General features: G+C 37.2%; 1 protein-coding gene across 1 annotated transcript in view; it reads left to right on the top strand.

Moving 5' to 3' along the window:
• Window positions 1–16,013, top strand: part of LOC129228141 (uncharacterized) — a 94,824-nt gene that overhangs the window by 48,503 nt on the left and 30,308 nt on the right. The window lies entirely within an intron of this gene.

Raw genomic sequence — 16,013 nt, 5'->3', positions numbered from 1 at the left:
TTCGCTCCAAAATCTGTGTGTCACATGGGGGGGGGGAGGGGGGGTCTGCTTCCTTGAATCTGTGCACCTGCGTTTTTTTTTGCGCGCCCTGAAACCTTAGCATCTTTGCATTTTTTGTGCCCTCGAACCTCTGCGCCTTGTTTTTCTTTCCTTTTTTTTTTTGCTCTCTCCCTCTCAAACTTTTTCTTTATATGAACCCTCGAACGTACGCGCTTTCGGTTTTTTTTTTTTTTTTTGAGCAATCACGATTGCTTATTGTTCTCATTTCACTGTTTTTGGCGTGCTATCATTTTATTTTCCCACCGCCACTCTCCACACCATCACCGTCGACCGGCTCCTCAGTCCTCACGATGCTGCTCCTATAGCGAAAACCGTCTCCAGGTTGCATCCATGTCCTACACGCATACATACACACACGCATGCCTACATACTCATACACACATACCCACACACACACATATGCACAAACACACATACCCACACACACACATATACACAAACACACATACCCACACACTCATGCCTGCACACAGACACAAACACACATACCCACACACACACATATACACAAACACACATACCCACACACTCATGCCTGCACACAGACACAAACACACGCCTACACACACACACGCCTGCACACAGACACATGCCTGTACACCCGCAAAAAACACGTGATTGCGAAAAACATAATTTGAATACAAGATGTCAAAATTCAAATTAATTTTTATTTATTTATTTATTTATTTATTTATTTATTTAAGCAATCACGATTGCTTATTGTTCTCAGACTGTTTTTGGCGTTACGCTGATTTTATTTTCCCGCCAGCACCCTCTGCAGCACCACCGTCGACCGGCTCCTCACGATGCTGCTCCTCTTGCGAAAACCATGTCCAGGTTGTGTCCATATCCTACACACACACACACGCATACATACACATACCTACACACACACACCTACACATACACACACTCCTACACACACATACACACACTTATGCCTGTACACAGACACAAACACACATGCCTACATACACACACGCACTCCTATACACACATACACACACTTATGCCTGTACACAGACACAAACACACATGCCTACATACACACACACACGAACGCCTACACGCACAGCAGTGCATACACAACTCACACACATGCATACATACACACACACGCACCCACACACATGCGCCTAAACAAACACACACACATGCGCCATGCGCCTACACAAACAGACACGCGCATACATACACACGCTCGTGATTGCGAAAAACATAATTTGAATTCAAGATGCCAAAAATTCAAATTAATATATTTTTTTTCCTCCCTCAAATCCGTGCGCATTGTCCTTTTTTTTTTCCTTCCCTCCCTTGAATCTGAGCATCGTCTTTTTTTTTTGGGGGGGGGGGTGAGGGATGGGGGCTCAAACCTGAGCTCCTTCGTTTTTCCTTTGCGCCCTGGAGCCCGTGTGCCTTCGTTTGTTTTAAAAAAAATTTATTTTACTCTATTTGCGTCCTTAAACGTTGCGCCCTAGCTTTGAGAAATCAATGGATTTACATATTATGTGGGGGTGGTTTTTGATGTAAAAGTGGTTCGCCATGAAGCAGATTGCGCCTTTGATTTTTTACTTTTTTGGGGGGAGGAGGCTCTCGCTCATGGGCTGCTTTTTAGTATTTGGAGAAAGGTGTGCAATTACTCTTGGTGCGGACAGTAACGTAGTCAGGGGAAGGATATGGGGTAATAACTCCCCCCCCCCCCAAGATAAAACTACAAAATTATATGAATGATCACACAAGCAACGACCTAAAATTGCGCTTTTCGGGAGTAAATTTCGAAAAATTTTCTCTACTCCCCCCCCCCCCCCATTAAAAATTTCTCGCTAGGCAGTTGCATCAAATTTTATGTATTTTATTTTGTTTGAAGCAGCTTCAAGCGAATAGTTGGTTTACATGGAAAAATGTCCTGTATAAGTTGAACCGAATTTAAGGAAGAAAATTAAATAACAAAATTGAAATCACAAGAATGACAAATAACAATCTAAAATGCTTCAACTACTTCAAAATTCCAATAAAACAAGCGATTAAAAATTATTGCCAGAAGGCCAATCATTTTGAAAATTCTCTGGCGGGGGGGGGGGGGACAAAGGGTATGTTGTCAACACAACTTGTATCGGAAAACTGCAAAAAGACGCCCACCTTTATGTGAAAACATAAAGTTTTAAAAGCCGGGAGAAGGGATTGATCCCCCTACATAACAGCCCTGTGTGTCAGCAAGGTCAAACTAAAATTTAATTTTAATAATACATTGCACCCTGGCGAGGAAAGTGCTGCAATTTAAAATTTAGGAAAAACGTACTAAAGTCTTAAACTAGGGTTTTAAATACTAAAGTCGTTCGTTAAAGCCTTTTTGATCCTTAGTTGACGTAAATGACATAACAGAGTCCATTTTTTAAAAAAAAAACAAGTGATTAATGCTTTTCGCTGAGTCCCGAAAATTAAATAACGGAAAATAGTAGATAGTTTTCAAAATCTCACGAATTCCGAACGGAAGCATACCTATTATCTCCGCACCAATTGCAGTTATAACAAAAACAAGAACACATTTTCAAAGGTAATTAATTTTGCACTCTTTAATTTAACAATGGTGTTGTTTCCAAAATTTTATGAAGGTATTTTTTTCTGCAAGAGCATGCTTAAAAACGGAATTGAATTTAGCCATTTTGTAAATAATTTGAAAAAGTTAAATTTTTTAACAAGTGTTTTAAACGGTGCAATTTCATTGTTTACGCTTCTGCACATGACTTCACAAATGATGAAATGCCATTCACTGATGCCATTAGCAGATCGCAATATTTATTTCGCATCTTTACTCACGTGTACTGGCAACGGTATGGTTGATAGCAAGCGTAGAGCGCAATATTTAATTCGCTTTTTGCTTATCATAACGTAGAAACGTGGTAGACAGATGCGCCAAAGTACATCATTTGTGACGTCATAAAGACCACGCCTTATTTTCAAAATCAGACATTTTGAAAATTTGATTAAAAAGTAAGCGTTGGGAGTTTTTCTCTCACCATGTTTTTTTTTTTTTTTTTTTTTGCTTATTCTATCAATTTTAGTGACTAAAAGTAGTACTTTTGACTGAAGGAAACAACCCCATTGATGATTTTGCTAAAAAGAAAAAGATTTTGAAACATAAAAGACGAAAACTGAAAAAACGGAATCCAGATAAACATAAAAACGGAATTCCAAGATAGGTGGCGCCAGCTCGACTCATAACCCCTCTACCACCGGGGACTTTTAGTATGTTCGACAGAAGACTTTTATGTACATGTGTACCAATTTTTGTAAATATATGTTTATTTTTTACCTTCACTTTGGGCCTTCATTTGCTGGACTATGGTGGAAGGAAGAAAAATAATGAAAAGAGCACCTGCACCTATTTTTGTCTTACCTCATTTCTCAATCCCCTTCCACTACCACCACCTGCATTCCAGTTTCAAGAAATCAAATCTGGCGTATAATGACCGTACTACTTCACATCAAAAAAAAGAAAGAATCATATGTTAAAATTGAATATCTTGGCATCTATTATCAGGGTTGCCAGAGTTAAGAAGAGTAAATACGGGACAGGCTTCTAGGGGTGAGAGCGGTGGGGGGGGGGGGATTTTTTTTAAAGGTTGAGGGCATTACTGGATGTGGCGTATTTTCAAGGGTGCTTTCCGACGTATAACGTTTCTTCATGAAAAATCTGAGAAATTCAATCGTTTTCATTGCGATTGCTGACTAGTGATGTAAAATACCCGGGTATTTATTTTTAGGGATAAATACCCAGGGTATATACCCGGGTAAATACCCAAAATGGGTATTTACCCGGGTATTTATTTCAAAAATTTATATTCAACTAAAATACTTTTCTGTATGTATTCCACTATGTATATATATAACCAACCATATACAAAACAATAAATTTTTGCCCAAAAATTGTATTTTGATCACATATTTAAAGAATTATTGTGTGAAACAACTTAGCAATCTAATATGATATTCACATTAAATGTGTTGGATATGCCTAATCAATGTTGATAGCCAAATTTCAGATATAAAAAGCCATTCTACAAAAAGTAAAAAGCTTAACTGGTTACAAAAAAAAGCAAACATCAATTTTTTAAGGTCCTAGTCTTTTATAACCCAGTAATATGTCCCTGCATGACATCAAAATGTAACGAAATGTCGCTCAATTTATTATTACTATTTATTTACCTATATCTTTTACAGAAATTTCCTCCAAACCTAGTTCAAGTGTTCAGGCGTATTCTGCATATCATTTTTTTCATTAAGCCTTAGATTTCACTAAGCCTTTAATTAAAAAAAAAAATATAATACATAAATTTTTATATTTTTAATCATTCCTTTTTTGGTTTATGTTAAAAAAAAACACCTTTTGATATACCACCTAAATTTTTTTTTTTTTTTTTTGCAAAATGCGCAATTTCTAGGGGATTTACCCTGCCTTCGGATAAATACCGAAAAAAAAAATATTTATCTTCCCACCCTACATCACTAATTGGGTGTATTAAAAATAGTTTGAAGAAATTTTTTTTTTTTTTTTTGCTTATTAATGTGAAAACTGTTTCTATATTTGCCACGTTATCACTTAAACAGCAATAAAATAATTAAATAACATCATAGTCTTAATAACTTCTCTGTTTATTCTTCCAAACATCCCTCATGCTTCCTTTTGTTTTTTCATTTTGGATATGACTAACCTAGATTGTGATTTCTAAATCCTGAAGTTCATCATTGAATTGCTTATACTTCTCCAATTATGACATTGAAAAGAAAGATTCTTTGGTTCACGATATGTTTCTTTCATAATTTCATCAAGTCTTTCAATTAAAAATATTATAAACTGTGTAATACATATGTATGTATCAGTTTTACCAATTATTTCATATTTAGATTTTGAAAAAAAAATTCCCATTCACTTTTTGCATTTTTTTGTAAAATACCCAGTTTTTGGGTATTTACCCAGGCCTTGGGTAAATACCCGGGTAAATACCCAAAAAATATTTACCTACCCGCTGGGTATTTACCCGATCCACATCACTATTGCTGACGCATGCGCAGGGTATATTTCCAATATTAGTCAATGAGCAAAGTCATTGGTCTGCTGCCCATGCCAAAACAAAGACCGAATTGAAACGAAAATAATTTTTGCGTTTACTGCCAAATGATTTTCTTTTTGCTTTTTTTTGTCACATTTTTTGCCTTATTTATTTTTTCCTTAAAACACTGCCTCGTTTTGTAAAATATTGCAATAAGCTAGAATACGGGACTTTAGCCGTCCCGTATGGAAGTTTCCCGGGACGCGGGACAATTTTTCAAAATACGGGACTGTCCCTTGAAATCCGGGACGTCTGGCAACCCTGTCTATTATAGCTACAATAAAAACAAAAAAAAAAAAAAAAAAACGCTTTTTAAAGATAATTTTTCGCTATTTAGTTTACTCATTGACATTTTTGCTTGAAAGTTAATAATTGTCCAGAAAAAGAAGAAAACTGAAAAAGTACCAAAAAATTTAAGATGGAGACGCGAGCTCCCTCCCCCCCCCCCTACCACCGCGGACTTTAAGTACGTTGGAGGCCCTTTCTGTACGTGTGAACCAATTTTCAAAACTGCATCTTTCTGTTTTTTGAAATCGATCATTGACTAAACCAGTGCTTCTCAACCTTTTTTACTTTGCGGCACACTTAAGAAATTTCTAGATCAACGGGGCACACTTTGCAATGGTAATATAAAAATGTTTTTATCATTCACTGGTAAAAAGACGGGGGGGGGGGGACTTTTTTCATATGAATAAAACAATCATAACAAACGTAGTATATTTAAATTTATTTAAAAAGCAGAAATATTTCGAATGTATTGAGGTTGATAATGAACAACAAAATTATAGCTATTTACAGAAAATTATGCTTCATATGTTTCAAAGCATTTTTTGTCAAACATGTCGTTAAAGTGCACACTGCAGTAAAACAATTTATCAAATAATGTTTCAAGAAAGAAGCAAGCAAGAAATTAAAACCATGCACCTAACTTCCGTTTGACACTAATTTTTGCAAAGACGTTTGATTTTCAGCTCTATGCTGGAAAGAGCTACACGAAGTTCTTGATCCAGGCTCTTAAGAGATGATCTCTTACTGTTTTTTTATAAGTGCGAAAGCTGAGAGGCTGAGTTCGCAAAGATACGTAGTTGAAAATGGCAGCAGCACATCAATAGCAAGACAAGAGATAGTGAGATACTCATTTTTAACCAGCAACCAAAATTCGTCCTGAGGCACTTCGCTCAGCTTAAGTTTAAGAGTACGGTCGCTCTTGAAGTTCATAAATTCTTCTCGCGCCTTCAAAGAAAGGTCTTTAACTGATGCATCCGCAGATGAAGAGAATGAATCGCGAATCCAGTCATACTGTTCCATATTACTATTCTTGAAATAGTGCTTAAACTTCTCTTGAAGTATGACTAAATGTTCTGCCACCACATTCAGCAGCTTTTCTTCCATGCCATTTTCTTCACATACCATGCTGACGGTCTGTTTGAACATGTCCAATTAGCCACGAACTATACTTCTTCTCTCCACAGCTGAATTTTTGATTTGAAACCGTTTGGCTTGTCCATATAATATGTAACCCGAATTCTCTCCTTGTCCTTGCATTTTCCGATTCAATTCGTTAATGTTTTCAAAAGTGTCGGCCATGAACGCTAGTTTTCCCAGTCAATATTTGTCTTGCAACAAACTGGAGTACTGCATTTCGTTTTTTAAACTCAAATACTGTCGTACCTCGTCCTTCAATTCAAAAATTCTTGGTAGTACTTCACCAGGAGAAAGCCAGCGAATCTATATGAAGAAGTAGGGAGTAGCGATCTGCCCTCATTTCTTTACAAAGTACGGAGAAAAGGCGAGAATTACGCGGCCTCAATTTTATGAAATTCACGATTTTCACGACTTCAGCCAAAGCTGACTTCAGCTCATCTGGTAAGTTCTGCCATGAGAGTTTCACGATGGAGTAAACAGTGTATGGTGTTAATTTCTATTTTACTAAGTCTCAGAACCGAGCTTTGAGAAACTACGATAAAAGGAAATTAGTATCGGAACTGGAAAAAGAGTAAAACAAAAGCTAAAGCTGGAGCTAAAATTCCTGGGGGAGAGGACAATATTCCCGTTTGTGAAAGATTTAGAAAAAAATCAGTAGTTGATTTTAATTTGATAATTAGTTGATTGAATTAAAATCCGTTTTCAAAAACTAAAAGTAACAGGATCACAAGAAGTTTAAAAGAGGTGGGGCCGTAAATCCCGCCTCTCCCCTTGTCGGGTATGTCTTATTGGGGGGTGACAGGGTGAATTGAGAAGTTACAGAACGGTACAAAAGCTATTCGGTCGTAACTTTAAAATAAAATACGTCAAGGCTCTTTCTTTTTGTATAACTACGAAAATACCGCGGCACACCGGGTTCCTTGTCGCGGCGCACTGCGCGGCAAACCGCGGCACACCGGTTGCGAAGCCCTGAACTAGACTATAATCTAATTCATGTTCGCTGCCGCTAAAAGTCCCATGGCTATTTTTTTCTGCCCCCTCCCCCCGCACACATTTATAAGCCCCAATTGCCTGCTTAAAATGAACGGCTCAGTACGATCTCCTAAAAAGTGAACGGCCATTCTTTTGAACTATATTTATTTTGTATAGTTCTTTCTGTCTCACTTAATTTCTTGATTTAAATTTTTTTAAAAATCTTTTGATATTACTTTTGTTTCACACATTCAAATAAGATTATCATTGAGTTTTCGCTCTTTGCTAAGAAAATTCGAAATGACGGGCCTGGGTGATGAAAATAAATATGCATTATTTATTATAAAGGGAAAGAAAGGTAGCACGTTCTTTAAAAAAAAAAAAAAAAAAAATTGTCGTTTTTAACCGACTTCAAAAAGGAGGCGGTTATCAGTTCATACCGTATGTATGTTTTTTTTTTGTTTGTCCACTCATAGCGTCTCACCTAGTGAACCGATTTTGATGATTCTTTTTTTAATGGATAGGGGATGGCTCAACTTAGGTCCCATTACTTTGTTTGACCATATTTGTTCTTTAGAAAAAAAGTTATGGGCAAAAAACAGTAAACTTTATGCAATTTCCCTATTAAATTGTAGCGAACTTCGCACTTTTCATCCGTGGATAACGGTGGCTCAGTGGTAGAATTCTCGCCTCCCACACGAGCGACCCGGGTTCAAATCCCGACTAGGACAAAGTGAATTTTACTAAAATTTCGTTTCTACTGTTTCCCGTATTTTCTCGAATGTTCTATTAATTTCTGTATCTTTCCAAGTCGCTTGAGTATTCGCTTCATTTGGCTTTCACATTGTCTTCGCTATCTTCATCTACGCGACAACATGAAACTCATTGTTATAAAAGTTTGGTGCCATATAAGAGTAACATTAATAGTAATTGTAATGATAATTTTGAATAAAGGCTTTTCTAAAGCAATACAGTGATATAGGGCCGAACTTCTTACTAGGTAACTTCTTACTTTTACTGAAATATCTACATTTACACTAAAAAGAATGAAATAAAAAAATTTTGAAAAAAAAAATAGAACCGACTTCAAAATTGCTCTAAAAAGTGAAAAATAATTTTATTCTTTAAACACCATCGATAATACTTTTAAACATAATTTTTGAAGTTGGCGCAAAAACAAAAAGTAAAATCCATTGTAACCATGCTTCGTTCATATTTTTATCAAAAAATCATCCAAAGTTAGGAACGAAACATTTATATCGTTACTCAAATATGCTGTCATCAATGCGTAATGCATTTGGTAGTGAAGAAACTGGACCTGGTTAAATTTATACTTGTAGTTGAGTTATGGCTGTGAATGATTTTATCGATCGTTTTTGCGCCAACTTCAAAAATTATGTTTCAAAGTATTATCGATGGTGTTTAAAGAATAAAAATTTCACTTTTTTAGAAATTCAAAAAAATTTTTTTTGTATGTTGAAGTAGTAAAAAATGCTTTTGTAAAAACGTTTTTGCCGCCTTATACTGCTGTATGAAGGACAAAACAAGTTGGTCCATGATCATGATGCGAAAAAATTCACTGATTTTATGGAATTTGCATAGTTTTTCGGTGGTTCTGAAAGGTATTCCTCAATGTACAATGTAGTCTTTAATATGTTCGTAGAATGCCACAGAATATGCAATGATCAGATCATTTTGCTTTACCAAGTCATTTTCTAAAAAATCGAAGCAATTTAGTCCTTTCTCAGCCTCTCGAGCTCATTTCCGGCGCGTGTTCGTGAAAAGGTCAGTGGAACAAGGACTACGGAAAAGGTTTTTATCATTTGAATCTTTCTGCCATTGCCGCGAAAGTTTGATCGGGACAAACTGAATGCCTAAGGGCAGGTGCAAGTAACATTCGGTATGAAAATTGATTATTCCATTGAAAACTTTTCACGCGAAAATAACGAAGACAACATATTGTCCTGAAGAAATTGTAATAAAAGTATTTCAAAATCTAATTCAATTACGCAATAATTCTACTATATTGTAGTGTAATGAAAAAATGAGTTACTTGCTTAAAAAAAAAAGAGGAAGGAGGTCTGAAACGAGTTTCATAAAAATGTGCAAGCCCGTCATATGGGAGAAAAGGAGGATAAATTGTTTGATTGCCTCCCTCCCGAATTCGAAAACAAAATGCAATCAGGGCCCAGTGCCGGATTACCGCTTTTTCAAAATCGGGGGAAAACTTGCAACTACCGCCCCTACCCATATTCCTTCAAGTTTATACATCTACTTTCAACGAAAAAAATACAGAAATAGAGTGAATTTGCTGCCTGGGGTTAGGGCCTGAGCTTGCTCCCCCCCCCCCCCAGATCCGGCACTGTCCGGGCTGTATAGGTTCAAACCTCTTCCGAAAATTTTTAAAACTACTCGAAGAAATACATGAACTACACCGCCAGCTCAGTCATTTCCAGCCGAGGACTGCAGTTTCGTGATTATTAGCACTCAGTTTTCGGTGTTTTTCCATCTCCAGCTCAGTCACTTTCCTATGCCGGGCTGCTGAGTGCTAATAATCACGAAACTGCAGTCGGCTGGAAATGACTGAGCTGGCGGTGTAGTTCATGTATTTCTGCTTTAGCCCTGGCTAATGGGCGGTAATTTACTGAATATACTCGAAGAAATGTTTTTCATTGTACTTTTTTTGCTCAAAAAATTATCTTTTACCTATCATCTTACATTTTTTTCCATTTTCATATGAAACTGAAATTAGTGTTATTGAAAAATTTTACAAACTCAGTGCTGATTGAACTCAGTGCTGAATTCGGCCACAATCTGGCCGATTATTCGGTATTCGACTCTTGTTAAGTTTTTAATTGCCAACCAAATGTAAGGATTTTTTTTTTTTTTTCGCCGGCACTGTAATTATGCATTTGTGTATATACACTCAAACCAGTTTTTACGTGTTTTTTTTTTCTTTTTGTACGGTACATGAAGATTTTAATCAGATTCGGACTTAGTTGACGAAATTATTAATGAAACGAGTGCGAGGTAGTATCTTCAAGTGACGACAGGGGGGCACCCTGATGGGAGGTCACATGACCTCCCCAAAATTTCCTTACTCGGGAAATTTTGTCTGATGATTCGGCAAAATTATCATCACTTGGTTTATGTTGATTTCGTTTATTGAAGCAATTCCTAGTTTTTTTGTAAGTTTTTAGTTTATTTTCGACGTGAGACTTTTTTTATGCGATCCCTATACTCCGCATAAATCTATACATATAATAAAAACAGCTGTTTGTTGTTTTCACCCTTATTCTCTTTAATTATACCTCTTGTTTTCAAATTATTAGTAAAAATTTCGAAAGTGGTTGGAAGAAAAAAAAAAAATTTGAAATTTATGCTTGTATTTTAAACTATTAAAAATAATGATTTGTTTATTTAGATTGGGGATCGGTGTTACTAAATGAGTTTTAATTTTAAATCTTGTCTTTTTTTAAACTTTTTTTGCTGAAAAATCTATTTAAAGAGATGCTGATTCCGTAACAATTCTATGCTCCTTTCATTTCCTAGAAGAATAAAAAATAATCATTGCTACATTAATGCCTACAATTTGTACTTATCCTGTGTTGATCGCAGGCGTTTTGCAACAATTTTTTTCGCTTCTTGATCTATGAGGACTAAATTGTGGGGTATATATTTGTAAGGAATAAGCAAATCTGTTTAAACACTATACATCAATACAGATTTATTGTTTACGAAAGCGTTAGTGTATTGGTATTCAATCCTACGTGATGAGTCAGCAGCGAGAAAACAAAAGGGGAAACGTGTGACGCCTTTTCACTTTGCGGCGAATGTGACGCAGCATTTTTCACGCCTGCCATAATTTAATCTAAAACAATAGTGTGATACATTTGTGGAACTGACTGAAAATTCAGGTATTACAGGCAGTTCGCGCGAGCTTATCAAATGAAAATAATTTTACATTCAATGCAATTTTCATCGGAATATGACCTAACGATCAGATCTAAATTCTGTTTAGGGGCTGTCCATAAATTTATGTGACACCTTTTCTTAACAAATTTGACTCTGTTTCCTTCTCTGTCACACTTCACCTCACTCGCCCCCTAGTCACATGTCACGCAACATTTCATAAGCCAGGGGTGCCCCCCCCCTAAGGGCAAGGGCGCCCTCCTATATACCGTGAAGACCCCCCAAAAGCAAGAGCCCTCCCTTAAAATGTGAAAAATACCCCTCAATCCCCCCTAAAAATTACAGTGGCGCAGTCTGCGCCATGACCCCCGCCCCCCACCCCAGGTGGGCTTTCCTGCATAGGCTAATTTTTCTTGAAAAAATATGTGATGTCACACTTCTTATCACCACAGTCTCTCCCTTTTCACGAATTGTCACAATTTCACGAAATTCTCCTCCCCCTTCACAAAGTGTGATATCATTGTGGACAATCCCTTATATTGTCTTAATATTCATGGTTTAACAAGTCCATCTTTTCAGTCAAGGGCACCCATAAGCAAAATTTTAAGGGGGGAGGAGCTCAGATATTTTCCCCATGGTTTAGCATTACTATATTTTCACCATAGAAACCGATTTCAGTACAGATTAGAGTTATTAAAATTTGTCGTTTTTAATAACTTATTCATTAATTGCTGGAGAAGAAAAGTTTTGACATTTTTGAAAAGAAAAAAATAGTAAAAGCAAGGAAGTTCTAATTTCAAACGGTTCAAGGGGGCTTGAGCCTCCACTTGTCCCCCCCCCCCTCCATATGGGCTCCTTTGATTTCTGCATTACATACGAAGGTGCTGGCGTGCAGGGCGAAATCCGGCAACACCGCGGTGCGCGGCTGTTCTCCCACTCACGTCACCCCCCGGCTAGTTTCGCTGAGCAGTTTAATCTTGGCTCAGCTGCCATTCGTTTGGTAATTCGTTTTTGCAAGCCAAAGGGGCTCCATCTCCCTCGGATACCATTCAACGCGTCTGAAAGTGATACGGTTGGTGTAGTGGCGGTCGGAAGGAAGTCCACGATGAAGAACGGAGTGGAAGAAGTTAGACTTTGGATGGACTGTCATGCTCCTCCCCCCACACCGTACAGTCCGGACCTCGCGCTTAGTGGTTACCACTTGTTCTCCATATTGAAAAAAAAACTTAAGTGGCCAAAACTTCGAGCGACGAAGAAGTCAAAGTGGTGAAGAGCTTCTTCAACGAGTTGGCGGCGGAGTTTTACGACATTATACTGCGAAAATTAGAGCACGACCGTCAGCAAAGCTTCTTTTTTCTAAAGGTACAAATTTCCGGGAGAATGAACAATGTTATCTATTTGTAAAATTGATGGGAATTTTATTTCTGAATCAATTATCAACCCTCGTATGTAGAGGAAAGTGGGGAGGGATGGGACACCTAGAATTATGCTTCAAATGAAATTAAATGAAGCTTCAGTTGATGCTATTTAGTTAAGTAATTTCCCTTCCAATAACTATTAGTTCCTTTTGGAAAAGGGGAAAAAAGTAAAAAGGTTTTTATTTATGTATTTTTATGTTTGAGTGTGATTGGGCATTTATAGAATATATTTTACTTCATATTAAAATTCCGCATTTATATTTTTAATAATATCGATGTCCACAAGCGCTAACTTTTTTTCCCCACGTGAGAAGGGGGAAGGGGTCAATCAACCTCTAGAGAGGGCTCAAAAACGTTAGGAACTACTCCTGTCTACAGTTACTGATCGGTCCTACCACTGCCACGGTGTGCTCACTACAACCGGACCTGATTGAGGCCTTGGTGGCCTGAACTGTAAAAGACGTCGGATTTGTAACCGAATGGTCACGGGTACCATACCAGCCGATCGAAACTCCCCCGTGTTCATTGCTTAGTGACAGGGGCACGTTAAATATGTAGTGGTCACAAAGTCTCCCAAGGGAATCAATACTTCTGAGAGTGCTGGACCAGGGATTACTCGGCGGACCCTGTAATTATTCTTTTTCTTTTTTTAAATCTAACTATGTAGTGAATTACGTTTTTAATTCCAAAGCTCTTTACATCGTTAACATCTTTGAACAATTCATATTAAATTTCGTAACACGTTTTTTTTTTTTTTTTCCAGGGGCTACGGGTAAATTTTACTTTTTCCCCACGTGGTGTAATGCAAAACATGATGACTCTGGTCATAAAAACATTAAAATCACATTATATCTTTAATAAAAAAGAAAAAATAGTTCTGGCAGATCCTATAGTAAAAATGTTCCAGGTATGATTTCTAGAAATATTTAAAATCCAAATTCCGTAAAAAAAATTTCATATTGAGAATTTGTTGATTTGGGAGGAATTTTTAACGAGTTGACAAATATTATGGAGAAAGTAATTCTTGTCCACTTAAATTTTGTTTTGATACAATTCTTTTGAGATTTAGTGTACCAGTAAATATCCCGCTTTCTTCACCTAGTACAGTGTGGAGAACCAGCAGGCTCCGAGGCCGCATACGACATCCTTGAGTTTTTTGTGCGGCCTTAATAAAAGTTGCATTAATTTATATCTGACTAATTGCTCTCCCGCTAGGGAAGCCCTACTTGTTAGGTTTCTTGTTTTTAGAAATGAAATGAAAATGGCCGAGAAATTTGCACCCATCATATCATGACTGGTGATTTTCCAGAATAGGTAATTCGAGGCATATCCATAAAAATAAGAAATGGTGAATGAGTTAAGTTTATGGTGTTTTCATGAAAGTGGTGATTAAAAATCATTAAATTGGTGTAAAAGGAAGTCATGTGATGCACACATCAGCTCGTTTCATGTAAAGTCTGCTTGAGTTAAACTCTGAAAAAAATATGAATAAAATCAAACCGCAGATGATTTATAACTGACAACGAAAATTTTGCTCTCTAAATAAATATGAAAAACAACCGTTGTCATGGTAATCAGAAAAATCAGAGCAACATCAACTTTGGTCAAGTGAAGATAATAAGCATCTCGTGATTGCTCAATAATAATAACTATAAGAAGATGGAAAATATTCCATGAATACATAGTTGTCTCGGATTCATTAATTGCAAGAATCAGATTTTGATAAGCACACCCCTGCAATGCAACTGCTAGTTGCACCACATTTGGTGTAGATGTATCGGAGGATCTGATGGAACTCAATAATGCTATTCTCAAAATTTTCTTCATGTTTCTTTGTGATTAAATTCCTAGATTCATATGTTTATGTATATTAAAATCAGTTCGCGCCTGTCTGTGCGAGTGCACGCCCGGCTCCTGGGGTAGGCGACCTGTGCCACCGACTAGAGCGGCAGATTTTATTATGGGCGGCAAATTTCATGATGTCAACGTGCAAGGAGGCAAAAAATGAAAAATGAAAAACTCAAATTTGTTCCTTAGTTTATTTTATTTGCTGCTCAAATTTCAGCAATACGTGAGAGTATGCTCGACGATTTAAAAAGTACAGTAAAACCCCTCCTAACGGACACCTCTCAAAAGCGGACACCCCTCTTATGCGGACAATTTTTAATTCCCCGATTCTAAGGCAAATAACATTATTAAACCCCTGTCCTGCGGACATCCCTCTGTTGCGGTTAAAAAGTTTTGCGCCGTTTAGTGTCCGTATTAGAGGGTTTTTACTGTATGTACTATAAAGACCAGGGGCGGCACTTGTCAACATCACCTGGGGCGGTGAACTACTAGAGCCGGCCCTGTGTTCGTGTGTCTTTAACTGTATCTGCTCCGGACTGGCAATGCCTATCAAACCAATGCTGATACCATTGAATGCAGGACGCCCACGGAAGCTATTCTGCCTTGACTCACCCCTCTAAACCTTAAGGGGGCTGGACATCCAGGGGTATAATCATTATAATCATTGGTTTTCACCCGCCGCAGGCGACATTGAGCCACCGAAGGTGACGAACGGGATGCTTTTGAGAGAAGCGAGCAGGGGCGGAGCCTCTTAGTTGCTAATATTGATAGGATGGCAATTGAAAATTATGAGTTATACAGGCTGTCGGCTTGAAATAAATATGATAGATCGAAACAATTGGGACGAGGAATTTCACGATCTTTTCATTATGTTGATAACGACTTTATGAATAGATGAAGCAACGTATAAAGGGATTTTTATTGAGTGCAATTTCAGAAAAGCGAACCCTGCCTGGACTCACAAAAAATACTCCCCAGAAAAGTTTCCCTCTGAGTCTCTTGAATAATTAAGCACTAAATAAATAAGCAACAAATTTGATTAACTGTCTCAACTTTAACTGAAATGAAAGGTTTAAATTGTTAAAATCTACGCTGATTCTTTAATGTCGGCTTTTTTCTAATATTATTAGAAAATGAGAATTTCGTACTCACCCGTTTCAAAGAGATCGATGAGGTAATAATAATCTCTGTCAAAAATCCAACGGCAGTTTCTAAAGTTATTGTTATACCGAAGATACTGGGATTCTTGGTAGGTAGTATAGCAGAC

This window comes from Uloborus diversus, chromosome 8 (genome assembly GCF_026930045.1).
Source record: "Uloborus diversus isolate 005 chromosome 8, Udiv.v.3.1, whole genome shotgun sequence".
Classification (NCBI taxonomy): domain Eukaryota; kingdom Metazoa; phylum Arthropoda; class Arachnida; order Araneae; family Uloboridae; genus Uloborus; species Uloborus diversus.
This window is presented reverse-complemented; position numbering and strand designations above follow the sequence as displayed.